This window comes from Aricia agestis, chromosome 9 (assembly GCF_905147365.1).
Source record: "Aricia agestis chromosome 9, ilAriAges1.1, whole genome shotgun sequence".
Classification (NCBI taxonomy): domain Eukaryota; kingdom Metazoa; phylum Arthropoda; class Insecta; order Lepidoptera; family Lycaenidae; genus Aricia; species Aricia agestis.
The window spans coordinates 13,060,230-13,087,801 of NC_056414.1; the positions used below are offsets into that span (position 1 = coordinate 13,060,230).

General features: G+C 35.2%; 1 long non-coding RNA gene across 2 annotated transcripts; it reads left to right on the forward strand.

The window, feature by feature from the left end:
* Positions 1–131: 131 nt before the first annotated feature.
* LOC121730064 lies at positions 132–27,078 on the forward strand. 2 transcript variants are annotated; one of them, XR_006036066.1, is made up of 4 exons: positions 134–432; positions 1,593–1,656; positions 26,271–26,604; positions 26,651–27,078. It is a non-coding gene; the product is annotated as an uncharacterized LOC121730064 (long non-coding RNA). The 2 variants fall into 2 exon arrangements; XR_006036065.1 differs by having other exon boundaries at positions 132–432; positions 26,271–27,078.
* The last annotated feature ends 494 nt before the right edge of the window (positions 27,079–27,572 follow it).

A 27,572-nucleotide genomic window follows, 5' to 3' on the forward strand; every position in this document is an offset into this window, starting at 1 on the left:
GCAAGGTTTCTCCACTGAAGGCCAATGGTGATAATCCAAAAACCATACAGCAGACACCACAATAATAACCAATAATGTCTGCCATTACATGTGCTAAATGATAAACAGGGACGCGATAGTAAATACGACTTCGTGTATCTCCGCCGGCGCTCGGGCGAGCTCGGACCAAAACAAAACATTCGCCGCACCCGCTCGTCGGCTAGTGAGTGTTTATCTTTCAAACGATAGAATACAAAAATACAGAGTTCCCGCTCCGGGGTTGTGTGAGTTAATTCTCTACAAAAAAACGCAAAATGGATTCCAACAAGTCGTCCACGAAGAAACAGCAGTCGTACACTTCGAATTATAATCCACTTAATTTGTTGTTCAACTCGAGGCGCCGCACCGAAAGTGAAAACAGCACGGGTTCAAATTCCGAAAATTGTGAAAGAGGTTAGTAAATACTAATTACATTTATTTCTATATTTTATTTTAAATTTTTTTGCTTAATTTATTTCATTAAATTACATTAAAAAAAACAATAATACAAGTAATAACATAATATCATAGAATACAAGTCAATAAAACGACTCTACCATGCTCTACCTTCTGTACAGCTGCTGCCCTCATAACTAAGTCATAACTCATAATAATTATTAATTATGTTATGATTATTATTTTGTATTTTTTGTATTATTATTATATTATTTTTTTGCGTATTCAATACCAATTTACATTTAAAACCGAGGTTTACTTGTGTTGCGAAATATTTTTAATATAACAATGGAACAAAAATAACATTAATTTTAATTTTTTTCAATTAAAGTTAATAAGTAAGTATTATTAATTTAACAAAAATTAAAACATCGAAAAAAAAAGAAAGTGCCACATGATGACAAAAAAGAAAGTAGAAAATAAAGAAGTGATCAGCTAACTTATTGTTTTGTATAATTTGGATGTCAAATGCTCACCAAGAGCTAAGTCCCATGTGAGACAACACGTGGACTCGGAGTTTTTACAATGAGAACTATTGCTCCGTCCACAAAGTAGGCGTGAGATTTGTCACGACCGCATCAGACAAGGAACTTTATCTCTAATTTTGATTTTTTTCCTCTCTCTATATCTTTTTTAAATTATTAATAGTGCTCTCTAGTCTGACTATCTTTATTTTTCTTTAGTTCTACTTCATTGTGATCCTAAAGTGTCCTTTGCAAAAGCAATTAAATAATTATTAAAAGCAACTTTTAAAATTCAAGGCAAATGAGTTAGAGGCATGAGAAGATTCGAGTTTGAGTCGCTATGTTGGCTGATTTAAACATTTCAGATGTTGCAACATCAACTATAATATTATTAATAATCTATATTTGAGAGAATAGATATACAATTATACTATTATTGTGTATAATATGACACTATAGAAAAATGTATGCATGAGTCACGTAATTTGGCCACGTTTTACTTTATTGTCGCTTTTGTTTTGTTAAATTTTGGATACATTAAAATTTTAAGAATGAATCCAAAATTATCATTATTCTATGTATTGAATCGAGAATTAAAAAATCGATAATTACACGATACTACATCAAATATTAATACAGCATTATTTTTTACAGGCTCACAATTCGGTTCATACCAGAGGCAGACGAGTAAAAATAGCGACGAATATTTGTGGATGATGTGAGTTATTTATATTCTTTTCGTCTTATCCTTTCCTGGAATACAATTTAACCGTAATAATAAATTAGAATAATCATTGTGAATCCACTGGCCTACTAATTCTTTATTCCTAATCCACTGATCTACTTATTTTGACAAATATTAATTACTAGATGACGCGCGCAACTCCGTTGCGCCATAAGTCCTTTATCGCGCGGGAACCGTACATTTTTCTGGGATAAAAAGTATCCATCTATACGAAATTTCAGCAAAATCGGTTCAGCGGTTTAGGCGTGAAGAGGTTACATACAAAAAGACATAGTTCGTGACAGATGTAAGGCTAAGTTACTGCGAAAATATACACGTGTCGTATGTTATTAAACAAAGACAGAAGCCAAGTCCCTACAGCATATATACAAGGTCTTCAAACTTGAAAACTTGTTGTGAATTGGACTGCCTTGACTGACATCAAAGATTAAGGAACAAAATTACAGATTAATCTTATGTTTATTTGTGTAACAGTTCATCTACAATCTACATAACTTCATAACCTCCCTACAGGGCACTGGGCAGGCATCGCATAGTGTAGGGATTCAATCTATTTGTATTATATAATATACCCAGTATATAATTATTATGTATTTTAGTATTTGTATTTATTACCAAAAACATAACAACAACATTCACGATAGAAATAACACGAACGTGACCAAGTTTTGTTTTCCATAGCCCGTAGGTGCCTATTGTAACTCGTAAGACACCTACGGGTAGAAGAAACTTGTATTAGTTTAGCTGGCTGTTAATTATCATAATCTATTTTAGTTAAAGTTCACCACAGAGTACCAGTAACCATGGAAACATAGAGTTGGAACGAAGTTCCTTATCGCGCGTTCGGCGTAAAGTAAAAATAACAATAATATCGGTTACTCCAAAATTATAAGCGTTTTATAACAGATATACTATCGCTCACCTACAGTTGACCTGCACTACCTCATGTTTTGAGTTACTTGTATCGCATAGCGTAAAACTCTCAACCTCACTAAAATATCGATAATAATAATAACACAATAAAATAGATAAAAATGACCATAATTTATATCATATCAGTACGGATAAGACCAAATTGCATAATAAAAACTGCAATATTATCATATCATTTGTTTACAGCATAAAAACCAGAGGAGATAGATAAATAATTCCGTATATTTATGCCTTCTGAACACAGAAAACAATATAATATATTATTTTTTAAATTGTGTGAGTATATTTTTAAGCTACTGCATATAGTCTTAGCGATAAGTTGAAAATGGAGAAATATAGAGATAAGGGTCATAAAAATACGTGCGATAGCTCATTAGATTCGGGAAGACGTCTAGAAAAATGTATCGGAAGCGTGTATTAGCACACAAAAAATTGCAAAAGTTATAAGCAAATTAGTTTGCAAAAAAAGGCATTATGTTTTTTGTTAAAAACTCCGAAACTATTAACATTTAAGAAATTTTAAAAAAAGATTCTTAAAGAAGAAGAAACCATAAAAAAATCCCAACTCCCGGAATTCTATCTCTATTATTTATAATTTTAATTTAACGCTGAAAGTAAGCCTCCGCGCGGCATTTTTAGGTAGCGCGCGTGGCTTCAAAACCGAGCACGACACACTGATTATTTTTTTAAAGGTATTAAATATTAATTTAAAATGTTCAAAATGGTGTAACTTATGGTGTATTCCGAACACTTCAAAGAATTTGCTTCCGTTGGGAATTTAACTTAAAGTTAATTTTTCAACAAATTAGACAAATGTTAACTAACGAAATTTTTTGTGTGCTAATACACGCTTCCGATACATTTTTCTAGACGTCTTCCCGAATCTAATGAGCTATCGCACGTATTTTTATGACCCTTATCTCTATATTTCGCCGTTCTCAACTTATCGCTTAGACTAATCGTCTATACCGCGTAACAGCAAAATGCGCAAAATTGAGATATTGTGCCAGCCGATTCGAAATGCATATTGGCTTATATTAGGCTTCACAGAATTTAAATTATCTAATTAGAAACGTACATTTTGCCATCGAAACAATACCGCGGAACAGTAGGCGGCCGGAAGTTAGAAGCAATTCCGCGTATTTACTACAGCGGCAAGAAAAATATATCGAAAATAGTGAAGTGCTCCCAGAAATAACTATTTTTCTGAGATAAACTATTTTTCTATTTTTCTGAGATTGTTTAATATTGTTCATAATATGTATTATATTCATGCTAGAATGTTTCAATTAATTTACCACCATTTTCATTGCTTTGAAGATCAAGGAAGGTTACATGACGTGATCATTATATCTTCACCTTAAAAATACAGGCGGCAACCAATCGCCACGAATAATATGATCACCAGGTTGGGGAAGTAGCTCAGTTAAGCTAAAGCACCCCGGGGGTATGGGCGACTAGTTGTGCTAACCCTACCCACTAAAACCACCTGCGATTTGCCTTTGGCCATATACGGAGGGATGTTCTGGATTTGTCGAACACAGGGGCTCCCTCCACGACCGGACGGTCTTCTTCAAAAGGGAGCACACTACCATCACAGTAAGAGAACGCTTCGGCAAATTGAAGAGTTCCCTTCGGCGTCGAGACTAGCAAAGCCGGGTAGGTTCCAACCTCACCGATTTTTCTTTAGCCGTTTACGGAGGGATATTCTGGGTTTGTCAAACACAGGGCTCCCTCTACGACCGGACGGTCTTCTCCAAAAGGGAGCAGACTACCACCAAAGTAAGGAAACGCTTCGGTAAATTGTAGAGTTCCCTTCGGCGTCTGACCAGCTAAGCCGGGTAGGTTTCCAGCCTCACCCAGAGCCCCAATTATATTGAAATTTGGAGGTTCGCATAATGATGCCTCCCCACTCCCGATGCGGAACAAAGAATAGCTCATTATCTTTGTTAATCTATGGCCCAACGATCGTATGCCTCGTGGCTGCTTTTACATGCCTTTAAACCCTCCGGAACTCCTACTGCAGGCCCTGACGTCCTCTCTAGAACGAGGATGAGCAATTTGGCGAAGACCTTCGTAACCAGCTGTCACGATGGATCTCCCGCTAGGGCAATAGCTGCCGCCTAGGAGACCGTACGGCACCTCCTGGTAACCCTCACCACTACATTGCGAAGAGTAGCTGCCACCCGGCTAATGCCCGCCTTATTACTACGAAATCAGTAACGGAATCTGCCTATATTGAACCACCGTACAGAGCTAACTCCGACTGGATTCTGGCGGCTATACTCTGGAGAGTATAGCTGCTGTGGTCCCTACATTTAAGCGTCGGACTCATTTTGACCTTCGACCCTCTGATAATAAGGGTGGGGGTGCTTTTCTTCAGGTTCATGGAAGAGCTGGGCTTCAGTATGTACTTATACATATAATATATCAATATATGTTTTTTATTTTAAACTAGCTGTTGCCCGCAACTTCTTCCGCGTGAATGTATGTTATTAAAATCGAGATTTACAAAATTGAACACCCATCTACGACTATTTTATTTGGATCTACATTACACACGAAATTTTTAATGCACCACGAAAATAAACTATAATTATAAAAATTGTAACTGTACTAAGTATAGCTAAATTAATATTGGAATTTGTTGTGTTAGACTGTTGCCAATAATAATTATGACAAAAACGCTTAAAGGCACGGATTAAGTTCCTGCTGTCCACGATCACCGTAGTATGCGACATCAGATTTACACTGTAGGTTGTCTAGCATTGTAGTTCTTTCGTCTTGGCAGAAAAAACTCTCCCAGAGAACATGATTCAAACATACTGCCTTCGGTCGTACATATTCTACCATTTCTACCTATGTGCTCGACCAATGCTAGTAACTTAGATCCGTAAAGTTTGACTTTAAAATTTCCATGGCTGGTAACGAATTGAGATACGCAGTGGTCTATTGACCACTGCGTATCTCATCCAGTGTTTGGATAAGCGTTTACGAACATTAGGAAAAGTTTTAAAGATCGACCTTTGCCAGAATTGGTAACCACTTTGGTTGTCGTTGTAAATTCCGAGGAGTTTCTTCAATTCCATTTCTTATCAAGTCACCGTTTTTAGGGTTCTGTACCCAAAGGGTAAAAACGGCACCCTATTACTATAAGACTTCGTTGTCTGTCCTTCTGTCTATCTCCAGGCTGTATCTTAAGAACCGTTATAGCTAGAGTTCTGAAATTTTTACAGATTGTGTATATCTGTTGCCGCTATAATAACAAATACTGAAAACAAAATAAAAGGGCTCCCATACAACAAACATGATTTTTTTGGCTTTTTTTGCTCGATACCAATAATTACAACAGGCAGGCAGTTGAAATTTTCACAGAATCCTTAAATATATGTGTTATTTAATAATTAATAATAAAATTGGAATATAATTAAAATTTAAGGGGGCTCCCATACAAAAACACAACTTTTGGCCTATTTTTTCTCTATAACGGTACGGAACCCTTCGTGCGTGAGTCCGACTCGCACTTGGCTGATTTTATTGTAAACATGGTATCAAATTCGGACAATCTATACAACAAAAAAAGAATTTTGAAAATCTGACCACAAACAGCAAAGTAAACATTAACTCCTCCTTTTTTGAAAATCGGTTAAAAAAAAGTATCTAAGATGTTGACCAGGGATGTAAGGTATCATCATGCCAAATTTCTTTGAAATCAGTCCAGCGGATTCAGAGATTAGCCTGTACAAACAGACAAACAGACAGAGAAACAAAAATTTCAAAAACAGTTAAAATGTATTCTACTACTCTTCTAATACGCCCCTGACTCGTTTTTTCAAGTTTATTTTCAATGTACAAAAATTTTACCTCTACGATTTTATGATCGTATACTTCATCTACGATGAAGTATAGATGATTATTATGATCTCTGTCAGATAAAGTCAAAATTCTATGAAAAATTGGGATATCAATTAAAAATTAAGAATAGATAATATTGTTAAATGATTTTGGTAATTAACACGTCATATTTTTGCTTAGTTACAGTGGAACAAAATATATACTATTTGATTTTTCTAATAAAAAAATGCAACCTTTTACTAAATTGTTTGATTTCAAAACCGCGTATCTTTAATATTAAGGCTATTTATTTTGTAACTACTTAATACAAAAACGCGTAAGTGTTTTTGACTTGACTTTACACAAAACCTAAGCCAATTGCGAACAAATTTACGTTACTAACCACTAAAGGAAAGTACAAAGAACTAGCTGTTAAGTTCAGTCGGTAATAGGAGTCAAAATAGCTGAGATATTCAGTTTTTTCTTCCTCCTGTAAAATCATCAAAAAGCAGATACGCGGTATTTATATTTACTGCTCGTACGCGGTATCGCATGGCGAGCTTTGTGCGTGGCGACCGAATCAAGAAATACCATAACGAAAAAAAATCTAACACTCCGACCGGCACAGCGGCGCGGCGTTGGCAGACTTCTGCTCGGTGTTTGTGTGCGTGCGACTAGATGATTGCCAATTATAATTGCATAAGTTGATAACAAATGCTATGCAATATTTTACCGCGGCAGTTCCCGAGTGCCACACGTACTTTTATATAATATGATCCACCACAGACCCCAACAGTGGCCATGACAAAACTTTGGGTAAAAAAATATTATGTTGTGTTCCAACTTCAAAGGTGATTGAACGAAAGATTAAACTTTAAATCCATGAGAGATGATCTGGTTTTCGGTCCACCCAAAATATTGTATTTAGAGTCTTAATACGGCTGCACTCAGAGATAATAAAATATATTACTTTACTCCATACACTGTTTTTCAAACTCTTCATTTAATTAAAGTTAAATAAATTATAATAATCAGAGATGAGTGCCGTTAGTTAATTTTGTAGAGAAACAATCGTTTCCTTGTAATACTTGGTAACGTGGTCTAAAACTAAATTAGAACTTATTTTGCAATGATTTTCAGACCAATTAAATAAAATCCGTTTAGGTAATTTACCGCTTCCATACAACTTACAAAATGTTCAGATATCTAATTATTAGAATCATATATTTGCCTTTTACTTACATCAAGTTCATTTTTTTGTTTTTTTTAATTACACTGGTCTACAAAATTGAACTTTTTGTTTGCCTTTCAAATTAAATACTATATTTTCTTAATGCTTTGAGGTTACCGAGTACGAAAACACCAATATAATATTTCATGTAGACAAGTGTTATTAGTAACTAGATGTCGTCCGCAACTCTGGTGCGCCAAAACTCGTTTATCGCGCGGGAACCGTACATTTTTCCGGGATAAAAAGTATCTTATGTCCTTTTTTACGAATACAATTAGTAATGTAAGTATTAATATAATTTGTATCAAGAATGTACGAAAAAATATTTCTACAATAGCATGAAGTATCAAAGCAATGTCACTATCAAGTTTTGTAGAGTATTGAAATCATAAAGTTAATATACCTAGCGGAATAGAGAAACAAAGGCCTGAGCAAGAGAGATGTCACTATCAGTAACACTGCGTGGTAAAAAGAGACGTGTGATATATGACAGCAGCACTCTTTTTTTGACGTCCAGTCGGCACGTGCCGCACGTTGACAATTTAATCTCATAGAAATCATGTGTAAGTGTATACGTACACATATTTTTACACACAGATGAAACCAATTTCGGTTTCGTTTGACAGCTCGAGATTGTTGCTCTATTCCGCTAGGTATATTAGCTTTATGATTGAAATACCTTTAGCTTTAGGCAATATAATTTCATGTCAATGTAAACTACAGCATTATATTCGTGATTGATATTATATATATGATTTTGCCATTTGAATACAATTTTTTTTGATAAATTATTGTCGTTTAAATCGTCTACATAAAATTTAGTCTCAGATTTAAACGTAGCCGTTTCATTATTCAGTCTAAGTCCTAAGAAATGGAAAAAATTATAAATGCTTAAAGGAAGTAATTCCCAGAAGTACGAGGACTTACTGGTACTACTTAATCGTAGGAAATAGAAGTGAAATGCTTTAATTTAATTATTCGAAGTGGAAACACTTAAGACGCTTTCGGCGATCGCGGGGAATGTTTTCATGTTCGTTGCAAAATAAACTTAGCAATAACTGCAGAAGGTCAACTAGTAGTGACGTTCGTAGAGCCTGCAATGTTCCGTCTCGTTCGGGTATGGCGCAGCCTTTAGGATAGAAAGAGACAACATAGCAGTTGGCCCTCGGCGCTCGCGTGTTGAAACCTATTGCATGCGCCCGCGCACCGTTCGCTACCACGCAGTTGTCAGTTGGACCATACAACAACAAGCTATAATAGTGTTCAATGAGAGTGACAGTGAAAAGTTATCTATAGTACGTGCCTCGCTCGCCTCTGGAGACAGCACGCATGCTTCGGTTAGATATGTTTTGTTTACCACCCCCCCCTTAATGGGGCACTCAAATTTTCGGACTAGTATAAGTTTCACAGTAGTTTATTAGAAGTTTCACTAACAACCGAAGGATTGTCAAGGATACAAAGTATGTATTAACATTAAATACTCCTTCATACAAAACAACAAAAATGATTTCTTAAAACTACCTACATTAACATTCCTTTATTTCGGTTAGGTCTTAATCGGGGACACAAGATCAGTACGTAGAGCAAAATAGTAAGAAAAACCTCTAGATCCGGAAATCTATAAAATAAATCATTTTCGGAATTCCTAATAATATAATAATTAAGCAGATAAACAAAATATTATAAAAATCGGCCAAGTGCGAGTCAGACTCGCGCACGAAGGGTTCCGTACCGTTATAGAGCGACAGTAAGTAGGAAGAAACTGTATAATATATTTACACTGTGATAATATCATATTATAATATATAATCGTGTTTCTTGTATGGGAGCCCCACTTATTTATTTATTTTAATTAGGTTTTGTTATTAAATATTAAAGTACACATATAATTTAGGGATTTTGTGAAAATTCCAAGTGTCTGCATGTTGCCAACTTGTTAAATATTAACTTTATTTTGTTTTTAGTATTTGTTGTTATAGCGGCATTAGAAATACACAATCTGTGAAAATTCCAGAAGTCTAGCTATAGCAGTTCTTAAGATACAGCCTGGAGAGAGACAGACAGACGATTCCGTTTTTACCCTTTCGGTACGGAACCCTAATACGAAGACAATAGCGCCTGCTAAGCAGCTACCGAATACAAAAGCACAAGCTATTAACATTCTTAACGTCACTGCTGACGGTTCATTATCATAAAACACCAATAAGGATTACCTGTATGACGGGTAATGTATGTAATAATATGTAAAAACAAAGGTAACAAAGACATAGGTTATAGATCACCGTACAGTAAACAAAAGACGAATGCAATGAGTAGACAAAGTTTATGCATACAGTTGTGACGATTAGGTCATGTATAGATATTGCATCTTATAATAATATTCATAAACCCTAGTTTTTCAACAAAACACAACAAGTTTGGTGACTGTTTGAACATAAACATTTGGGTTGCAAGCATATTATTCCGATTAGATATCCCAAAGAATCCTAGTTAGCTTTAGAAAACGTTCGTCAAAAAACTTACCCTAGTGTTTTTCATCGTGGGGGTTGCGAAGCTTTTGTGGGGGGTCGCCAGAAGTCTAGAGACTATTTCAGTAAAAAAACAATAAAGACAAAGAGATAAGATTAAAAGGATTTATTCATAAACATACATACATGATAAAAAAGCTAAGTTCGTGAAATAACAGGTTGGCAACTAAGTAATTGCGAATTTTTTAAAGAAAATCAATGACATTTTTTTCATGGAACTAAATAACTTTATTCTGTAATCTATTGACCATTTTGGTCAACGACCTTTTGCAATCTTTCAGGCAGCATCATAATCCCCCATTCATAAAATTTCTGGTTTTTATTAGCAAAAAACTGAATTAGTACCATTTGATATCATCATCATTATTGAAATTTTTACCATTCAAGGAGTTTTGTAAAGATCGAAGCAAAAAGTTATCAGATGGTGCAAGGTCAGGACTATAATATAGTGGAGGTTTCAAAACATCCCAACCAAGCTCCAATAATTTTTGCCGAGTGACCAAAGATGTGTGTGGCTTTGCAAATGCATGATGGAATACAATCTTTTTCGATTTGCCAATTAATGCCGCTTTTCTTTAACTGCATTGTTTAATTTTGTGAGTTGTTCAATGTAGACCTCGGAATTTATCGTTCGGTTGGATGGTAAGACTCCACCACCAGAACGTTTGGCAAACCATAACATTGCCGTTCTTTTCAGGCTTCGTCACCATAAACAGCACATCAGTTTTTATGAGCTTGCGATGCCTTTTTAGGGTTCCGTAGCCAAATGGAGAAAAACGGAACCCTTGTAAATTTGTCATGTCTGTCTGTCCGTCCGTATATCACAGCCACTTTTCTCCGAAACTATAAGAGCTATACTATTGAAACTTGGTAAGTAGATGTAGTCTGTGAACCGCATTAAGATTTTGATAAAAAAATGGAAAAGTTATTAAAAATTTTAGGAGTTACCATAGGTACAACTGAACAAAAAAATTTTTTCATCTAACTTATGCGTGTGGTGTACCTATCTATAGATAGGTCTTCAAAAATCATATTGAGGTTTCTGATATAAATTTTTTCTTACCTGAATAGTTTGCGAGAGAGACTCGTCCAAAATGGTAAACCTTAAATTAACTTTCATTAAATCAACTGAAATATTATAAAAATTATTCAAAAACCTTTTAATTTCATAAAAATAAACCTTATTGCTGCTGCGGAACCCTTCATGGGCGAGTCCAACTCGCACTTGGCCGATTTTTTCTCTTTGCGAAAATAAAAAAGCAAAATATGCCGAAAATGTTCTTTTTGATTTTTCATTTTTCAACGAAGGACAGACGAAAACTACGCAACTAGGGAATGCAATACCGGGATACCGGGATCCCGAAATACCGGGATCCCGCATGCATTTTGCGGGACTAACCCCGGTCGAAAATTTAGCGGGATCCCGCGGGACTGGCGGGATTACAAAGAAGAGTGATTCATACGTGTAACTCTGCAGGCGGAGGTGCGTGAACTGGCTACTAGCAGCCCACTAAACAATTATTTACCTTCAATTCACTTTTAATGACAATTGTACCAACCAGGCTGTATGTAATTTGTATGTAGGGGACTCTTTGAGTTCAATTTTATATATCTATATTTCGAAAAAAAAAAAACTTAATAGGGATGATGACAAGGTCAAAGATTAGCGAATTTTGTTAATAAAATAAAGATATCACGGTAAAAAATAAGTGTTCCCAAAATTTCAGCTTGATAGCATTTGTATTTTTTTTGTTATGCGCTTTTATAGTTGGATATTCAAGTCGATTTTTTTTTCAATTAAATTTCATAATATTTGTATACGAATTGATAACTTATGCAATTAAAAGCAACTTTTGTTATGAAACCACTTTCATAAGCACAATATTTAATATACCTGTCGAACAAAGTTGTATCCCGATGTGTACAAACTACAAAAGACTGACGTCAGTCTTTCGTAGCACCTTGTATGGAGCGTTTCGGGCAGGTCTTTTTTATGAGATATTTGAATTGTCATATCTTGGTGAATTTTTAAGCTATCAGAGTCATTCTTTCAACGATGTTTCTATTTTTTAAGTGTCCTTCAATTACCGATAAGAAAAAAAAAATAGTCATCATGCCTATTATAAGATGAAAATAAATAAGTGAGTTTTTTTAGTTTTTTTTAACTATTATTATTACGATTAGACACTAGACATATAAAAAATAGTTTTCTTTTATTTTTATTGATAAACCCCTGTAAAAAAGTGTTCCACAAAGTTTGTTTTCTTTGACTTTCTGAGCATAAAACGGGGTATATCAAGTATCTTTATAACGATTTATTTTAAAAGTTTAAAATCAACCTGCGGGATCCCGCAAATACCGGGATCCAGCGGGATTGTGATGGTTTAATCCCGCAAATACCGGGATTGAAATTATCTTGCGGGATTGCATTCCCTATACGCAACCGATCAAGAAACTTTTTTACTGATTGACAGCTGAACTACCAACTATTAAATAACAAAATGTGTTTTACATTTGTACCACGTCCGCAACCCAAAAAATTTAACTGAAGCCATCTATGAGTGAAATCCGCAATTACTTATTACTTACAACTACGAAAAACCGCATCCGCAAATACTTACAACCCAATATTTTTTCATACAAGGGGCTCTCATCATAGAAAAGGCTGAATAACACTGCCTAGCATTCTTCTTTTCACATAGCATAGCATTTCACTTCTTTCTTAAAGGGTCCACCTGGCATATCATCAGTCAAATCACTTAAATAGTATAGAGTTAATCAGTATGCTCGACCAAAGTTCACAATATTATGTTTGATCTCATACCACAGTTCTCATTAGATCACAATCGTGATTGTCCCAGAGCTTGCGTCAACATAACAATTAATGCTGTTTCTTACTAGCACTTGCTAGTAAGAAACAGAAGAAGAAGAATTCTCAAGCCAAATATAATATAGGTACACACTACAAAAAATATTTTATCAACTTTTTGAAATGGTGACTTAAGTAGGTATATAATTTACTAACTTATATTATTATTCCCGATTTCAGTACAATAAGATTAAGGTTTTACAAGGGTATACAAATTCTTTGAAAGAGATTGCTTATTGCTTCTATTGAAATAAATTTAAACATAAATCTAGGTACGTTGGAAAATATAATATTTTCCTAGACGCAACGAAAAATACTGTGGATTTGCGTATTCATCATTCAAAACCTGTCATATAGATTTTATTGCAAAGTAGCTTAGGTTCTTTATATATTTACTAGCTGTCCCGGCAATCGTTTCTTTGCCATATAAAGTATTTCGCCCCGGGTATTATTTTATTGAAGTGACTAAATATTGTATGTCACCATGGCAACGTCCATCGCTATCCCGTCGCACAATTCACAAACAATGGTCGCCGTCAGTCTCGAGTTGTAATAATTTACTATTATTTATTCAAAAAATGCACTTATCAATATAAAAAGTACTCAGTAGCCGATTCTCAGACCCACTGAATATGCATATAAAATTTGGTTAAAATCAGTAAAGCCGTTTCGGAGGAGTACGCTATCTAACATTGTGACACGAGAATTTTATATATAAGATATAAGATAGTTAAAATCATTTCTCTACTAAGATATCGATTGTGTTTATTTACAAACAAAATTTAAATTAATATAATATTATAATAAATTAAAAGAATTTCAATTTATTTAGTATTTTTTTTATTATAACTAACAAATCGAAAAGTTTTGTCCCTAATGGTTTTCGAACCCCGTAAGTCGTAACCTTTTCGTTCAATAAGCTGACGCGTTAACCTCTAAGCCAGAGAGGTCGTCAAATAAATAGTATGTGAGATTTTGGGGGCTTCAATTTGATTGGAATCCCTTGACCCATCGTCATCTTAACCTTGGCATCACTCGCCCATATTTGGGATTTCAATGAAATACGTCTATGTTCAATGTTGTCAAATACGCATCATATCATGACCTTTTTACTTGCGAAGGAAAGGATTTTTCCAGTGTTTGGTGTCTCCGTCAGAAGTTATGGATTCCTTAAATTTTTTATTACGATTAATAATAATCACACCAGAGGCTTTTGATAAAGCCATAATTTTCGTAATTTGCCCATTTTAAATGCATACCAATTTGAAATTTTTAATTCAATTCAATTCAATTCGTTTATTTGCTATAAAAGTACAAAAATATATTGTACACTAAAAATATTCAAATCAATTTTATACATAAGTCATCAATCATCATTAATAATAGTAATAATTAAACATATTGTCATAAAGTTATAAAATAAGTAATTATAATCATACAAAATATATTTTACGCTAACAATACCTATTCCCGATACCTATTAACCGACTTTCAACAAAAATGATGTTCAATGCTAAGCTGGAGACATTTTTTAACTATAACGGATGCTGCTTGTACAGCAGGGCCGCTCTCAACTATGGAAAAACATCCAGCATTGTTTTTGACAAATCCTGTAAGTACCTGTAATATTTTGCAGAATATTACAGGTAATATTAGTTACTTATTATATAATTTAGCAAGTTTAACATTCTACTTCAAGGTCTAGAATTAGTGAAATACCACCGGTTATCAGTAAATCTTTACAAAAAATTATAAACGTGTCCACAAGTTAAACATAAAACATCTTTTCCTTCTTCCTTTCACTATCTAGATAAGTGGATACAAATTGACACTTAGAACAGCCTAGAACTAACTCGTAATGTGTCATTCGGCCCTAGCCTAGCGAATTTTTGCGAAATGGCATAGGTTGCTTCACGAGTCGGCTTCAACTTGCCTAACCTTAGCTGTTCTGCCCCAAATACTTGATCGAATTGGACTTGCTTTTTCATTTTATATTTTTACTATTTTTGTATTAAGGGCCGGTTACTTAATGTAATGATGAAACTCTTTGCACTCGTCTTCAGTTTTAGTTCTATTTACATTTGAGTAGGTAACAGTGGATCATGATAGAGGTGTCATCAAGTTACATTATAGCTCATAAACGGCGGGGCTAAAATGGTCACATTCAGCAATTCCTCTCAATCAATTCAGCAAATGAATTGTCAAAACTGTCAAACTGATAAATGTCAAGTACAAAAATACAGAAATGAATTACAAGCAGAGTTGCATTTTGCGATTTTAGAAAAATGAATCATGTTATGATTCATATCATGATTCTTCAAAGCGACATCTGCGGGGCTAAAATGCCCCGCAGATGAACCGTTTTTGTCTGAAAGTAGTTGTGATTAAGAGTTTTTAGCTTATTAACTAATTATCAGTATCATAATAGCGGCAAAAAAATTTACAAATTTACATTTTAAAAAAATATGTGGCACTCTTGGAGTGCCACACATTTGCCGCGGTAAAGCTATTGAATAGTATTTTTTATCAACTTACTCAATTACAATTCGCATACGTCTAGTCGCACGTACACAAACACCTTGCCGAAATCTGGAAACGCCGCACCGCTATGCCGGTCGGAGTGGGGAGTGTTTTTTACGTTACGGAATTTCTTGATTCGGTTACCGCGCTCAAAGCCCACTAAGCTATGCTATTAAAGTTACTAAGTATCTAGTATAAAAAGTTACAAAGTTACCATACAGTCAAACAAAGGGAATAAATATATATCTGTACTGAATATAACTTGGCTGAACTCCATCTAACTCATCTGTGATGCATCAATATTTGCTTGCGGATATTTTAAAAATGAAACTCCGTATCCGTAAACGATATGCAAGTCCGATCGTTAGCTCGGCGCAAAAATATTTGCAGTTGGAGTCAGTTTCGATACCAGCTGTTACGACAGCATCTAATGACAGAATTTATCGTTGAGAGCCTTCGATACGGCTGTCGTATGAATTCTTATCTTTACCGTTGTCTTATTAGACTGGCAAGCAAAATGATGCGTTGTTTCGCTGAAAAGTTAGGAATAGGAATGAGGGTTAAACAAGTGTTAAACGTGTTATAATTAAAGTGATAAACGCTGCTATAAGTACTATTGAATAGTAGCGGAATATCTACACTACTATTATAAAGAGGAAAGATTTGATTGTTTGTTTGTCTTGAATAGGCTCCGAAACTACTGGACCGATTTGAAAGATTCTTTTACCATTGAAATCCTACATTAATTCTGCTGAACATAGGCTAAATTTTATTTTGGGAAAAAAATAGGGTTCCGTAAGATATTTGGGATTTTCGGACGCAAGGTGTAAAAAATCAACCAGAAATGTTACTTTTTTCGCGTACGCTGCCTAAACTATAAAAGATAGAACCATAAAATGTTCTAAGTAATTGTAGATCTTTTAAATATCTACAAAAAAGTCCGCGACACACTATACCTATCTATGTTGAGTGAGGCACAATAACCATTTTTTTATTAAAAAATCTTGAAATGTTTTTGGACTACATTTAAATGCCTTTATTTTACTCATGGCATTAATTCTTATCAAAATAAATTATTTAAAAATCAATGTCCACCCGTGCGAAGCCCGGGCGGGCCGCTAGTTATTTAATACGATGCTGCGCATGACTATAAGCGGCTTTATAGGCATCCTAAAATGTATTGTCGATTATAATACCTCCATACTAATACAGTGTGTAACAAAAATAAGTGATAATACTTTAGGGTGTGTACGTGTTCCTTGTAGAGAGTTCGCTGTGAAAGTAGCAGCGCTGAAAGACGATTTTTTTTTCACTTTTGTATGGGCAAGGGCCCGAGCGTCACGAGTTTCCCCATACAAAAGTGAAAAAAAATTTTGGTCTTTTAGCGCTGCTACTTTCACAGTGAACTCTCTACAAGGAACACATAGGTACATACTCTAAAGTATTATCACTGATTTTTGTTACACCCTGTATATTACATACAGCTCTTTACCCTTTACTCTTTAGATGAGTAGGTATTTTATTTTATTGGGAAAACTTACAGCAGATAACAATATGGGTAATGATACATATTAGATAGCGACATGCCAATAACAAGTTTTCGCTAATAAGTAATAAGTTAAAGCTAATCCCACCAAAACGTTAAATGTAAAAAGGAGTCAAGCAAAATATTGCATAGCCATGCAATATATTATCTATCGGAAAAAGTTTTCAGATCACATTCAAGCCAAGCCTTCAACTTATTTTGTAATTTAAATCAACATTAAGTGAATTTAACAATAGTTTTCTTAATTTTATAATTATTATAGTGGCTCGGCAATGAGCACAAGAAAAACAAATATAAAACTTCATATTTGGGGTAGCTCATTACTTACACAAACGGCAAGCGTAAAGTGTTTTTTAGTATGTAACGACGCATGTGGACGATGGTACCCAATAAATCCAATCAGTCGCTGATTATTTCTCTAGTGCTCATTGCCAAGCCACTATAATAATTATAAAATAAAGAAAACTATTGATAAATTCACTGAATGTTGTTTTAAATTACAAAATAAGTTGAAGGCTTGGCTTGAATGTGATCTGAAAACTTTTTACGATAGATATATTGCATGGCTATGCAATATTTTGTTTGGCTCCTTTTTTACATTTAATGTTTTGGTGGGATTTCATTTCCTTTTTTAAGGTTTCTTTTCTTTTCAGGTCACGTTAAAACTTTTCTGTACGTAGCTTAGCGCCCATTCTCTATCTCTAGGTATATATTATAGGTCGTAAAATTAATTGATAATAATAATAACAGGTAGGTACTTCTACAAAGTACAAATTCTATGACGATAACCCAACAAATTTTAAACTTTCAGCCTTCAGGAGGTTATTCGCGCACCGATGTTACTTTCGATTGAGTATTACGACCTATCCCGGATTTTTTTAAACCATAATAATTATACTCCGCAAACAAGCGATACCGCGATATATAGGGAGTGCTACACCATCTATCGAACGAGTATGGAGTGTACATCGTAATTCGCAGTTCTGATTTCATTTATATTTTAATCGAATTTAATTATCATAGTTTCATTGTTAACTTTGTTAACACTATTTTTCCTTTTGTACGTAAAATAATAATTATGAAGTTTAAACTCATTTTTAGTGTTCTTGCAAAGCCACAAACATAAAAATCTTTTCTTTTATTTAATAAAGTTATATTATACTTTTCAGTTTTTAGGTTTCCTTGCCCAAAGGATGAAAACGGAAGCCTATTCCTAATGAGTCTAGAATTCGCTGTCTGTCTGTCGTCCGTCCATGTGTCATGAGGCTAGATCTCGAGAATCGCAATAGCTAATATTTTAATTTTTTACAAATTATGAACTTTTGTTGTCGCTATAAAAGCTAATAGTCCAACTAAAATAAAATAAATAATGATTAATGGGGGGTCTCATACAAAAAACACGTTTTTTTGCCCTTTTTTGCTCTATATCCATAATGGTAAAAGTATAAGTTTTTTGAAAATTTCAGAAAATACTTAATTGTATTTCAACTTTAATAATAAGTAATAAAAAGTACATAAACTTGGGCGGGCTCCCATACAAATTTATGGTACGGAACGCCAGTACGACTCGCACTTGGCCAGTTTCATAATTTTTCCTTTCATTGTGGATAACGACCTACCTTATTGCCAAATTTCAAGGTTCTAAGTCTGCTAGAAGTACCTTAGAATTTTGATGATCTGTCAGTCAGTGAGTGACAAAATGTAGTAACTTTGATCATCCGTAACTATTAAACTATTTATCGAAATGTTATGTAATTTGGAGGTAAAGCTAGTTTTAATACTTGCTCCTAGTCACCGAAATTCTAAATCCCTAGCTTTGTTAACATCGAAGATAAAGGGGGTGTGAAAAAGCCGCGAACCGCTTCGAGAAAAGTATGCTACGGCCGTGCCTTTGCTAAAAAGCTTGGTAGGAGCACTGCCGTGCTCCCAGAAATTAACACTTCTACACATCAAATTCATTACATATCTTATATCTTTAAACGAGCAGCAATTCTTGTATATATATATATATATATATATATATATATATATATATATATATAATTGGAATCTCGGTATCGGCTCCAACGATTTTCATGAAATTTAGTATATAGGGGGTTTCGGGGGCGATAAATCGATCTAGCTAGGAATCATTTTTAGTAAATGTCATTTTATTCGTGTTTTAGTTATTATATAACTTAAAAGTTGACCTTAAAATTTTAAGTGTAAAATATTATTAACTAACTAAGTACTATAAAGAACAATGGCCAAATCGTACCAAGTGGGCGGAGGCGTCCCGATATGCCATTAGTAGCAAAAATTCCCTAATATTTTAAGGCATCGAAAATCATTAGAAATGTGTCTATCAATAGCCACAAAAAAAGATCAATATATTTTAGTTTCGTTATGTTCTGACAGCCGGCGATCATTCGCATTCGTTCTATTATTTGGGTAATACTCTAGGAAAAATTGAAATAATTAGAAACGAGATCGCCGAATATACACTTGTAGACCACACCGCAGTCGGGAAAAAGCTGGTTCTTAAGTCTAACCTCAAAATAATTGTAAACGTTATTAATTATTATAAAAAATCGTAGCTATTTAGACATAATTCTCAAACGGAATTATGTTTAGAGCATAAGAACAACCAAATCTAACTAAAGTTTATTTTGGGACATCAAAAATAAAAGTCGAGTCCAGCTCCTATACAAATTTGGCCATGATTCTTTTATCAAGCCACAAGAAATGGTCAATCGATTAAAAATTGTAAAATATTGAAACTGTACTCACACAATATTATAATAAATATACTCATAATATGATAGTGTTTGATTATTTTATTTTGGAAAATATGGATATGGATCACTTAGAAAAATTTAATAAATTTAATTGTTTTTTTTTTTATGAAATAAGAGGAAAAACGAGCAAACGGGTCACCTGATGGAAAGCAACTTCCGTCACCCATAGACACTCGTAGCATCAGAAGAGATGCAGGTGCGTTGCCGGCCTTTAAGAGGGAATAGGGTAACAGGGACGGGTAGGGATGGGAAGGGAAGGGAATAGGGGAAGGTAGCGAAGGGAATAGGGTAGGGGATTGGGCCTCCGGTAAACTCACTCACTCGGTGAAACACAGCGCAAGCGCTGTTTCACGCCGATTTTCTGTGAGAGCGTGGTATTTCTCCGGTCGAGCCGGCCCATTCGTGGTCTGTTCATTGCAACGCCACCAACAAATTGCAATTGGGTTACATGTCAAGTCGTAAACAGTTGCGTTGCCATGGCATGACATGATTTGGACATGCGCAATAACTAGGTTTTGCAGCGAATGCGCTAAAAATTACGCCGACGAACATGGCCATTGTTCCGGAACGCGTTACAATGACATCAAAAACGAAATCGAAATCGGACTCGTATCAAGTTGATATCACTTTCGGGAGTAAGGCACCTGTTTATAAGGTGAACCGTGAAGAAAATAAAATTCTGTCGTAGCAGTAAAACTCAGGAAATCAACCACGTAGTAATGCCGCGGGTAGATAAAACAAGAGTGATTTTATGTATCGCTACTATGTAGATATTAACTATTTTATTTTGCACTGGGTGAATGACGTCCGCTCCGTTGCACCAAAATTAGTTTATCGCGCGGGAACCGTACAATTTTCGGGAATAAAAAGTATTCTATGTCTTTTCCCGGAACTCAAAGTACCTCTATAGTCTATACCAAATTTCAGCAAAATCATTTCAGCGATTTGGGCTTAAAGAGGTAACAGATAGATAGACATTCTTTCACTTTTATAATATTAGTGTGGATTAGAGTGGATCTATGGCAATTGGCAGTGCTCTATTTGTATTTCGAAGAGATGCTTAAATTTCTTGTTTCTGTTTACAATTTACTATAATTTTTAATTTATTGAATAATAATTCATTGATCGACTCTCCACCAATCACGTTAGGGTTATTTTTTTCTAGTTTGTGACCAATATTTATTAGTTTGTGACCGAATAGGGGAGGGTAGGGAAGGGAATAGGGTAGGGGATTGGGCCTCCGGTAAACTCACTCACTCGGCGAAACACCGCGCAAGCGCTTTTCACGCCGGTTTTCTGTGAGAACGTGGTAATTCTTCGGTCGAGCCGGCCCATTCGTGCCGAAGCATGGCTCTCCCACGTATAAAATCTCATAGAAATCATGTTGAGTCATTCTTATGTAAGTGTATACGTGCACATATTTTTCACACAGATGAAATCAATTTCGGTTTTGTTTGACAGCTCGAGATTGTTGCTCTATTCCGCTAGGTATATTAACTTTGTGGTCTGGATTGTTTGTACATACTAAAGAGTACATAGGCCTATGCACTATACTCTATATACTCTGTCAAGTAATATTAGCTACACAAGTATCTAAAGATCGGTTTTTGGGTCACGGCCAAGTCAGGAGTGCTCTTGAATCTCGATTAAAGTTCATGTTACTAGCGCGATAAAATATTAACTTCGTATCTCCCATCAATGTTCTGATTTCCCTGTTACTACTAAGGGTCTCTTTCACCACTTTCTGATTAAGTGCCTAATAGGCTATTCACAACTTTTTTGGCCGATTCTCCATACTTGAGTCTTGATCTGTCAATTTAATTGGTGGCTATCCACCAATTAAAATGACAGATCAAGACTCACTTATCAGGAAGTGGTGAAACAGGCCCGAAGTATATTTTAATATTCGATTTATTTTCGATACATATTAATATACTCTTTCGGTATATTCTGCATACAGTTTCAACTTGGTTATGATGCTTTTTCGATTTGTAATAAACTACGAAATTCTCATAAATTGTAACTGTCAGTTAAACGCTTTTTGATTGCGCTCAGCTCCAAAAATCCACTATAAATGGGATCATGACAGTATTTTATTTAATTAGGGTTCAAATAATCAATCATAAAAATCTTTAATCTCCAACATCTTCAATCTTCGAACCGTGGCTAATAGGCAATGGTTATTTTGATTAAATAACGTAGGTATATACACGGAGCTATGTATATACTTCGCTTCCAATTACGGCATGTATGTATGCGATAAAGGGAATATTACAGGAGGCTGTCAATAGCCGCCGTATAATGAATTTAAAATGATGATTTTGTTCGCTATGGCATGTATTAATAACATGCCTTCATGCCGGGGCTACATTCGCTGTTTACCCCGTCGAGCTTCAGAGCAAATTGACGCATGTTCGTAATTCATTATCAGGATGGTCTTGAAAATAATAGTTAAATAGATGTTATTCTTAGAATATAAATAAATAGATGAAAAACAAAATTGGAAAATTGGATTTTAAACTTTCTTTTGTTTCTGTACTTACTTTCGTGTGTTTATGACCCGTTTGCTCGTTTGTCCCCTTATTTCATAAAAAAATACATCTTTTTTTATGAAATAAGGGTGCAAACGAGCAAGCTAATAATATTATATTACGAGTAACATAAAACATGTGAATGTTAAACGCCTATTAAACAATGCCAATGAAATATTATGACATACATTGTTGTATGTCTAATGCCAAGAATATAACAACCGTGAACACATAAGTTCCGCTAAATGCGAAAAAAATTAGAAAAAGGAGGAGGTAATACGTTCGGCTGTATGTATTTCTTTTAAACCATAAATTTCCAACTAATTTAATTGAACATAAATTTCCAACTAATTTAATTGAACATAATATGTTCAATTAAATTAGTTGGAAATTTATGGTTTAAAAGAAATACATACAGCCGAACGTATTACCTCCTCCTTTTTGGAAGTTGGTCAATAAAATACATGCACATGTTTTAAAGTTGATAAAACATCGTACGAGCATCAGGATTTTAGGATTCTATATTTGAACACTATGTAAATTGAACACTATAGGTTCGCGCTCACTTTGTCGGCGCGCGCCGGGGCTTGCAGGGGCGGATCGGGGCTCAGCGCAGCGCAAAATGCTCTATAGCACACTATTGCCGGGACAGATTTTGAGTACTTTGGATAGCTCCAGTGTGACCACTTTTAAATTACTCGTGACTCGATATATCAAAAACGTTGCTATATTCTACTAAAATCTACTAGACCGTGTTTTAGATTCTACCGAAAATCTATCTTTATTAATCAATGTATTCTACGTGGTTGAAACTAAAATAAAACTAAACTGTTTATATGGACTGTCTTCATAATGCATTTTAATTTTTTATATTATTTGTTATATAATATCGATCTTCTATTAAAATTTACAAAAAAATTTGGACTACTAAATCGTCATCCATTTGACCTCAAATCTACCAAAAAGTGGAAATCTATGTGAAGTGTGGTCACACTGTTGCCGGGGCGCAGCGGGTTTATCGGGCCTTGCCGGGCCTTGTCGCATTGACGGAAATCCGCTGCGCCCTGTCACAGTGTGCGATACGCGCATCCGCTTCCATACAAATTGTATGGAGGCGGATTTTTGCGATGAGCCCCGGCACGCTGAGCCCCGGCACGGCCCGTCTCAATGGGCTCACTCCTTATAACTACATCTAATCAATTTGGGCGAGGTATAGTAATTTCCCTATTTAGATTACCTATTTCAAGTAATGAAACTTTTCAGGCAAATTATTTTTGTATTTTTTCTTCGTTTACACAATATGATTCGACATGTTTTTTTATAATCCGAGAGACATTTTGCAATTTGTACTTTTCAATTCCCCTAACTGCCGTCGAGCCCGGGGTATTGAAAATCACAAAATTCTTTCTATATTGGGACCATCTCGCAAACTGTCAGCGTGATTTATGTGTTTGTAACCCATTTCCAGGTGTACATTTTGTATGTGCTATAGATCGCTGCTGAGATCACTTTCCGGTTAGCCCAAGAGCCAGCGACAGCTAGACTTTCGTCATTTTGTAAAAGCTGAAAGTTTTCCTACAGGAAAATTTTCAGCTTTTTCTTTCAGAGCTAAACTTTCAGGGCTAACAGCTAAAATAGATCTCAGCAGCTATCTATCATATACATATGATCACTATTAAGATAAGAACGACCAGCAACAAAACGAGGCTTCTTGTTCCGAAAGTCTACCTAATTTTCGATAAAGCTCAATTTTTCAATCTTATTTTCTTCGGTATTTAAACTGAATGAATTTCGTCTTCCACTGCCTGACACTTATGACAGTTGCTTTTCACTGCCTTACCATCTCCAGAGTAGACAGAACTATAGAGTATACCGACTTAGAACTGAGGTTGAAAATTTTAAGTTTGACGTATTATGACAAAAGTCGTCGCTAGGGTTGTTACCTACAAATTTAGTCGTTGTTTATATTTTAGCATGTGCAAAGAAAACTGTCAGAATTCAATTTCAAAATCTTTATTTTAAAAATAAATTATATCAGCCAGCGCGCCAGCCCTTAACTTATTTTGGCGAAACCAGAAAGAAATGACGGGTATTAATACACGTCCGTCTCTTAGCAGTCGAAGTACTGGTAGTTATGTCTATTGTGCCATCTCTTTATAGGTGTCTAGTCAATTATAGGAAAAAATTCAGCTTTTATAAAATTACTTACATCTGGCCGTCGCTGGCTCTTACTCTACGTTAACTCACTCCCAGGAATTGTTTATTATTTTCGTATTCTTATTTCTAAGGCACTGATTTCTTAATCCTAAAGGTTTTGTTTTGTTCCAAATTGATTTATTGTAAGGGAAAGTTACGTTGGGGATTTTCTTAAGGAAACGTAGAAGTCAAAAGTAACCTTTTCAGCGCTACTACTTTCACAGTGAATCCTATATTAGGAACAAATACATGACCTAAATTATTATTACTTCGTTTTGTTTTACCGGAAAATATCTAGCTTCTAAGCCTTAAGCACTTGTAAAATCTAAACCTTGCAGCGGGGAATGGCTATCCTATTTACTGGAGAGTTTGCGTAAACTCTTATACGTTTCCCCTTTTTCCACTTACCTCAAGCTCTTAAGCGAATAAAAAATAAAATTCCTTTTTATTAATCCTTAATTTCATAAGGCTTCTCGTTGTTGTACCTATTAGGGTGAAGCCAACTGAGCGTTATTTTGTGAGTCGTGAGTCGCAGAATTTCTGTCGCGTAAATCTTTTCATATACAAATCATGACTTACAAAATTACGCTCGTGTGAATCAAACAGGACTTTTCAAAATTCAAAATTTCTGCCAGCCGAAATTCTGCGACTCACAACTCACAAATTACTCTCGTTTGGCTTCACCCTTAGGGACCCAATTTTGATGCGTTTTTATGTGATGCTACTCCTGGTCATCATCGTCAGTTAGATGATTGCACGCTCATACGTTTCCAGTAGATTCGATAGTTGATTAGTTTAGCATTTAGTAGATTGATGTATCAAGTAGGAATTTTTTTAACTAAATCCTTACCATAATTATAAATGCGAAAGTGTGTCTATCTGTATGTTACCTCAACATGCTTAAGCTGCTGAACCGATTATGCTGAAATTTCCAATTTTACAGACATTTTGAGAGACGGGAAATGACTTTATGATATGAATGATAGTTTAGCGGGAATATGTACGGTTCCCGCGCGATTTTTTTTTGTTTTATGAAATAAGGGGGCAAACGAGCAAACGGTTCACCTGATGGTAAGCAACTTCCGTCGCCCATGGGCACTCGCAGCATCAGAAGAGCTGCAGGTGCGTTGCCGGCCTTTTAAGAGGGAATATGGTAATAGGGGAGGGTAGGGAAGGGAATAAAGTAGGGGATTGGGCCTTCGGTAAACTCACTCACTCGGCGAAACACAGCGCTAGCGCGCCGGTTTTCTGTGAGAACGTGGTATTTCTCCGGTCGAGCCGGCCCATTCGTGTCGAAGCATGGCTCTCCCACGTATAAATTAGTTATAGCGCAACGGAGTTGCGGCCGTCATCTGGGTATATTCATATTCCATACTAATATTATAAATGCGAAAGTGTGTCTGTCCGTCTGTCTGTCTGCCTGTTACCTCTTCTCGCTCAAACCGCTGAACCGAGTTTGCTGAACATAGGGCCTGAGGTGTCGCGCCTACATGTGCTATATGTTAGGTTGTGCTATAGCATATTATATAGGTTAGGTAGATATGATATTGACAGAAGCCCTTATCATTGGCTAGTTATTCGTTACCCGACATTGTCTTAATATAATATTTTCCTCTTTTCAGATGGCGTTCCTAGTCGCACGCGCATCGAAAGCACCTATATAAACTCTACATTAAGTCATGTATAGTTTGTAAGCATGAGTTGGGTGACGGAGCCGAGCCCAACCGTGATGGAGCAGGTGGCCATCATACCCGCGTGGTTCCTGGCCGTGTGGCTGGGCACCTGCATACTCTTCAGCCCCTTTGCCATGTTCTTCGTCACGTGCCTCCCACAGCTTCCCCTGCTGGTGCTGAGAAGGCTATGCTATATACCGTTCGAGTATATTTGACAGGCATATTGGGTTGGGCAAATAAAAACCTCCAAGCAAAGTTTTGTTCAATCCAAGAACATACAGTGGTAGATTTACAGTCGTAACATAGAGTGGTAAATTCTAAAAACAGAGACAAATTTTGAATCATCAACAATGAATATCAAGAAAAATCTTCATTTTTATATTCGAAGTTAATGAATATGTGTAGGATAAGACTTGCTTAAGTGCCTTATTTACTTTAAGTTTTGTTTTGTATAAGAATGCCAATGAGAGTGGGAAGAAATATATTTAAGCACATTGTAATCACATTTTAAGAACTACACTGATTGTTATTTAAACAAAAGATAATTATTTGCCAATGTTTATAAAACTTTGTTGTATAAAATCGGTTTAAAAATATTTCTACAGATAGGATGAGTGTAAAATACTTTAGTCCGTTTGTTGCGACAAAATCTTTTGGAATTAATTATCGTTCAATTAAGTTACGAAACGAAAATTAAGTTATAATTAAATTTGTAAATAACGGTGTACAATAATTATTTAATAAATTAAGCATTGAATTTGTGTATTTATTTATTTTCCTTAATGTATTTTCCATTTTCTCGCAGAATAAGCCTTCGAGGTTATGTTTCAATTGTTTTAAGCATAATATTTCTTACCTTACATTTCCAAAATGACCATGAATTATGCTGTTATAATTATTATAAACGAGGATTTTCCTATTTTAAAAAAGATTATTATTTATCAGAGAACAAAAGAATAGGTACGAGTAAGTATACTAAAAAGATCTATTCACTGTTTATTACCGTCTGGATGTCACATCCTGATTTGACCATTTCAGATGTTAAAACATTATACAAGATAGGAACATTGTATTTATTAAATTCCGTAAAAATAGTAATCATAATATGAAGGCAAGATCCCCAACCCTCGGCCCGCTGGGACCATATATGTGGCCCGGGTGATGTTAAACCATTTTGAAATTCACGCCCATTTCACGCCCAATTCACGCCATTGGTAAAATTATGTAGTCGTCTTGAAAGACGTGAAATGT